General features: G+C 33.2%; 1 long non-coding RNA gene across 1 annotated transcript; it reads left to right on the forward strand.

Annotated features, from left to right (window-relative positions):
• Positions 1–1621: 1621 nt before the first annotated feature.
• LOC130220187 (uncharacterized) lies at positions 1622–2670 on the forward strand. Its single transcript, XR_008836148.1, has 3 exons — positions 1622–1715; positions 2115–2251; positions 2586–2670. It is a non-coding gene; the product is annotated as an uncharacterized LOC130220187 (long non-coding RNA).
• The last annotated feature ends 3703 nt before the right edge of the window (positions 2671–6373 follow it).

Here is a 6373-nt window from a genome sequence, read left to right on the forward strand (position 1 = left end):
GAGCCTCGTGAGTGACGGTTATTTTTTTCAAACGATGAAGTGAAGTCAAGTCCGCCATTTCAGCTTCTTCTTTACATCAGGTAAGTTATTATTTTTGAAAGCATATTTCTGAGATATTTGTCGTCAGGTGATGTTTTTTCTTTATTAGAAAAGTCCCTGTTTTAAATAGCGATAAAACTTTAACTTATATTTGGATAATATGGATAAAACGGCTGAGTATGATGGCCTTGTCAGCCGTTAGTTCAGTAACCTCTGTTAAGTTGATTGAGCTCGGGGTTAATATGAATTCATTTACAATTGCCCTTTTATTCGCTTGTCAGTCTTAATTAAATGATCAATAACAATAAGACAGCTGTGTTATATAAAGAACATGGTTGAAACGGGAGCGTGAATGAATGAATCATACGCTGTCCGTTTTATAGATGTGATAGGTGCCGATTTCCGCTTTTGTGCTGTTTTTAGATCAAACATTGAATGAATTCGGTCTCTTTTCGGTAACGTTACTCCTAATAATCTTGATTTGCTTATTAATGTGTGTTTTAGTTTCAGCTAAAGTTTGCAGAGTAACATTAGTGGTTATTGCTGGCCACTGTTGAGACTGGTCTGCATTAAAACTGCAAAATGTTTTAAAGCCAAAACGTTTGAAAAAATCCACAGTTGAAACATGATGTGACTTATGAAGGACATTAATTAGCTAAAAAATGTAGTCTAAATGTGTTATGAAATATTAAACCTTGTTAAAAAATGTAAACAATTGTTTTAAATAAGCTTAAAATCCATATCTTATGTTTTATAATTCTTATATCTTGTACTCTGTATGTATCAAGTCCAAACAAATGATATTGTGGCAAGTAAAAATAATATCTTTATAAATTGATTGTATTGTATTCATTTGTTACAGAAAATAAAGGAATCATGCAAGGATGCAAGCTGAAGGAAAGGACAACTCTCACATTAGTGCATTACTAATTGTTTGACTTCATCATTAAGCACACCAGGTACTATATTGTACATATTTTGTAACTTGCATATGTCAGACTGGTTGTTGGTTACTGAAATAATATATTTTGTTTTATTTATTTTTAAAAGTACTACAAGATTTATTGCTGCTATTTTATCACTGTGTGAAGTCATAGCTTATTTAAAATATCTTTTATATAAAAAAAAATCTATTTTGAAAGAAAGTCTAAACTTTCAGTTTAGACAGGGTACCTTATTGGATTGTCTGGAGTCTGATGGACTTAACTTAAGGCAAGTTTGGTTCAATATATGTTATTTTATGTCAAAAGTAGATTAAATTAGTTTTTTTTTACCTTGGATCGCATGTTTAAGTTTTAATTTTAGAGTGAAAAATGTAAAAGAGAACCATTGAATACAATGGCATAATGATTCTGCTTGTTCACAAGAGGTACTGGATTTAGTTTTTCTCTAGTGATACATAAGTTTTTAAGACTAATGCTTGACACTTGAATTTTAAAGAGATAGTTCACTCCAAAATAATGGCATCTTTTATCCTCCACTTGTTTCAAAATATTTTTTTGTTTGGTTGAACATAAACTAGCGCTATTGCCTCCCAGCAAAAAGATTTCTGGTTCGAGCCTCGGCTGGGTCAGTTGGCATTTCTGTGTGAAGTTTGCATGTTCTCCTCGTGTTGGCTTGGGTTTCCTCCGGGTGCTCCGGTTTCCCCCACAAGACATGCGGTACAGGTGAAATGGGTAAGCTAAATTGTCCGTAGTGTATGTGTGTAAATGAGAGTGTATGTGTTTTTTTCCCAGTGATGGGTTGCAGCTGTAAGGGTATCTGCTGCGTAAAACATATGCTGGATAAGTTGGCGGTTCATTCCACTGTGGTGACCCCAGATTAATAAAGGGACAAAGTTGAAAAGAAAATGAATGAACACAAACCCAGATTTTCCTACTATGTATATCAATAGTTAAAGGTTTCTAACATTCTTTAAAATATCTGATTTAGTGTTTAACAGATTCAAACTGCTTTGAAACAAGTAGAGGATGAGTAAATGGTGGCAGAATAGTAAACTATATCTTTAAATGTTTTATTCTGAGATGTGTATTCATATTTGTCTTGTCTTTTGTCATATTGTCTTTCTACCTCAGATTGTGATGGACCTGGAATGTTACACCAGTTACTCTTAAGTCAAGAACCAAATGAAGCACACTTTTCCAGAGTACAGATTATGGAAGTATCTGCAGCTAACTGGAAGCAGGGAACCATACTAATAAAGTTCATTTAGGTAAAAGCCCCTGCTTTATTTAGATAGGAAGTATTTTATTTGATATAGAGTTCTATTGTTTTATTCTTATTCTAATTTTATTTTATGCATATACTGAATGCAGAACATTCAAATTTCACAACAAATGATTTGCATATTAAATATAAAATTTAATCACATTTTAATACATTATTTATTTTGGTTATTCTTTACTTCGATATATGGGCAAGTATTTAATCAATGAAAATTATTTTAAACAACTTGACTAAACCAAATGACTCTGTTAGGCCCTAATATTTAAAATAGCAAAAAACTGTTTTTATTTAGCTTGTTCTTAAACACTTCTCTACTTCAGTGAAATATTGGACCAGATGTTCCATAAAGCGGATGGGAAAACCTTGTCCTCTGAAGTGGACGTCAAAGTAGACCCTGCATCATTTGTGTGGTACGTTTGCATCATACATGCATCCTCACATACACACACACATATACACATACACGCGTCCTCACATTCTCAAATACCATCACAAACAAATCTTCACACACACACATGTTTGTTTTTGTGAAAAGTGGGTACATTACATAGGTTTCCAGTCATTTTATACAGCACAAACCGTATATTGTATTGCCCTCACCCTACCCTACTCCTAAACCCAACCATCACAGGAGACAGTGTGCAGCTTTACTCTCTGATTAAACCCATCCTGTGGGATTTATAAGCTTTTTGAGAAATGAGGACGTCACCAATGTCCTCATATTTCACCTCGTTTTTGTAATACCTTTGTGATACCTATGTCATTATACAGATTTGTGTCCTGATATGTCACAAAAACATGTACACACACACACACACACACACCCTGACAAATTTACTCAGACATACACTCTCACACACACCATAACAAGAAAATGTTCACACACTCACATTCAAACACATGCATCCTCACACTTGCATACACACACACTTATACACGCTTCCTCACATTCTCACACGCCCTCACACACAAATCCTTACAGTCACAAAAACACACTCTCTCCCAGCCCCACAAACAAATCCTCACACTCACATCCACACACTCTCACAGGCATTTCCACGTATACACATTGCACAAAAAAATCCTCAAACTAACACACTCTTGTGAATGCATTCTCATATACATACACTCACAAACACACATTCATACAACAATCTGTCTCAGTTTGTCTCACACACAACATCCTCTCACAGGTTTTTTTAGCAAACCTCCACCACAAGCTTGTCCTGTTACTCTGCTTTTATTTCAAACATTTTAGAGCATGATATAGTCCATGTTTTATCACCAAGGATTTTTTCCATTCAGCAGGTTCCTTGTAAAGATGAACCCAGAGAAGGATCGAAAGTGAAGACCAGATCAAGAAAGACCACATCAAGATCTGCGGTCAGTTCAAAGGTACTTTCACTAGTTACGAAGATTTCAGACTATGAATGGATGGAGAAAACTTTGAGTGTCAGATCTTCCTACATTGCCTAGCAGAAATTCTTGCCAGTGTCTTAAAGTGGAAGTGATGCAGTTAATCAAGTTTACATTATTTCGTAAATTGCTTTACGCATAAATGAAAATATATTAAACAAACTTGATTAATGTAACAATTTTGATGAAAAGGGCATGTTTTACAAGATCTTTTAGCACAAGAGCGCCGCCATCTTGGAATATTGCTGTGTCTGACGTCACAGGGTTTGTTCCCCTTTATACCCCTTGGGTTGGTTTTTGTACCCCTACCCCTTCCCCTTGTCCCTTAAAAACGAGTGTTAAGAGGAAGGGCTTCAAAATTTAACCCTAAGAATTGGGACAGCACCTGCACACCATCATATGTCATCGCGATCTCATGTTTCATATGAGATTAGACAATTGCGACTGCTGTAGTTATTCCAGTTGCATTATTTTTTTAGTATTTATCTTCAGGAAATCACTTATGGCATATATTATGTTATCATAATGATCTAATGTGGCAATTCGATCGTAACTGTACTGCACATTTAACACCGTGGCCATATTCATCAATGTAAACACACCAAAAACAACACTAACATTATAGCAGACACTGTGAACAGCTCATTCCTAGCCACTAGACTTTTCTGGCAGTGTATTCGAGTGTCATCGAGTATAGTAAAGTGAAACTTAGCCTAGCAGAGTTTTTTTTTTTTGCCTAGCAGAACTTTTAGCAAAGGTGGAACTTTAATTTCTTTACGGCAAAAAATATGCTGGAAATGTTTCTGAATGAGGTATATGTATGATTTATACAGGCATTACAGGTCAAAGCAATCTGTTGTTACATTTATCAAAATAAACAATAAGGCTCTTAAAACACTATTTTGAAAATGTAGTCATTTGTTTTATTATTTTTAAAATATATATTTTTGTAAAGTCATTTGTTTAACATCATGTAAAATAAAATGTCCATGTGCTGTAAAGTTATTTAAGCAACAAATATGCCAGATTGTAAAGGCAGACACAGAATGAGGAAATAAGAACAACAGTGTAAAATGTGTAAATAAAAGGCAAAATTTTTTAATTTCTTTTCATCATATACTTGAAACCTTTCCAAGTTTAAAAATATAGTTCCTTAAAATAAACTTGCTTTGTTAATGCAAATTCCTATAAATGTAGTCTTGTAATTAAACAATTAAACCATTTAAACAAGTTTACACTTAAAAAAGGTCCGTAATGAAAATCTGATTTTTTTTAAATGTAACTAAATAAAAGAATACCATGTACTTTTACTCCCTATTAGTATTATTTACTGAAATTTGTTTTATTTTAGCAATGAAATAGTATTTTTAGTTCTTTAATTTAATGTAATTTAATTTTCAGTCCTCTTTCCCAAAACATCAACAAATTAAAAACAAAAACATTTTTCACAAGCACATTTAAAATAGGTTTAATACTATGAATTATTATATTATTATCAATGTTTTTTTTTTATAAATTGATAGGTAGTTCCTATGGAATGTTTTTATGTATTGCTGAGAATACATTTCAGGTGTTCAATACCTTGCGTGTCAGTCTTGAAAATAAAAATAGGTGCTTGAAAAAGTGCTTAAAAGTCCTTGATTTTAATCGAGTTGTGCCTGTATGAACTCTGCATACAGCACCTTATAATTGTTGTCTTCTCCTATTTTCAGGATGTTTTGCATTGGACTGTTTTTTATGGCTTTGACCCTTGCTCGCCCCTGACCTCACTCTTGGATTGTCCTGTTGGATTTTCAGTTTTTTTTTTATTGATTCTGGTAGATACTTATAAATATTTAATTGTAATTATTTAAATAATATGTTTTTTTTGTTAAATATGTGATTTCTGTGTTTGTTCTGTCTACTCATACTTGTTTATCTTGTTTCTATAATTATAATTTGATTATTTGACCCTTCCCTTGCCTCTGACCTTGTTTTTGGATTGCCCTCTACATATCTTTTTAATTATTGGTTCTGGTTAAATGGTTATAAAATATTAGTTAATTTAATTAATATGCATTTTATAAAAAAAATGTTCTGTGTTTATTCTGTATTTATTTATCTAATTTCTATATACATTTGTGTTTGTATTTTCTTCTTATTCTGTATATATCCACTTAATCTAATTTTAACTTTTTAATATGTTTATTTGCATTTAATTTGTCATAATTCTGTATGCATCTATTTATCTAATTTATATATTTATTTGTATTGCATTGATCAATCTGTTTTTTTTGTATGTATCTATTTATATAAATTATATATTTGTATGTATCAATTTATATGCTTCCTTTAAAGCCTTTTTTAAAAATAAATCAATTTAAATTAAGCATTCCTTTTAATGTGATTTATATAGCTACCAATTGTAGATGTGAGCCACATCTAATCCAAAAGTCAGCCACAACTGAACCAGATCTGGGCCAGACCTATGAAATTGCATGGCCCGCATCTGGGCCAGATCTGAGAAAGTCCATGGGTTGCATCTGGGCCAGATTTGAGAAAGTGCATGGGTTGCATCTGGGCCAGATTTGAGAAAGTGCATGGGTTGCATCTGGGCCAGATTTGAGAAAGTGCATGGGCCGCATCTGGGCCAGATTGGAGAAAGTGCATGGGCCGCATCTGGGCCAGATTGGAGAAAATGTATGGGCCGCAT

Source organism: Danio aesculapii, chromosome 3 (genome assembly GCF_903798145.1).
Source record: "Danio aesculapii chromosome 3, fDanAes4.1, whole genome shotgun sequence".
In the NCBI taxonomy this organism is placed as follows: Eukaryota; Metazoa; Chordata; class Actinopteri; order Cypriniformes; family Danionidae; genus Danio; species Danio aesculapii.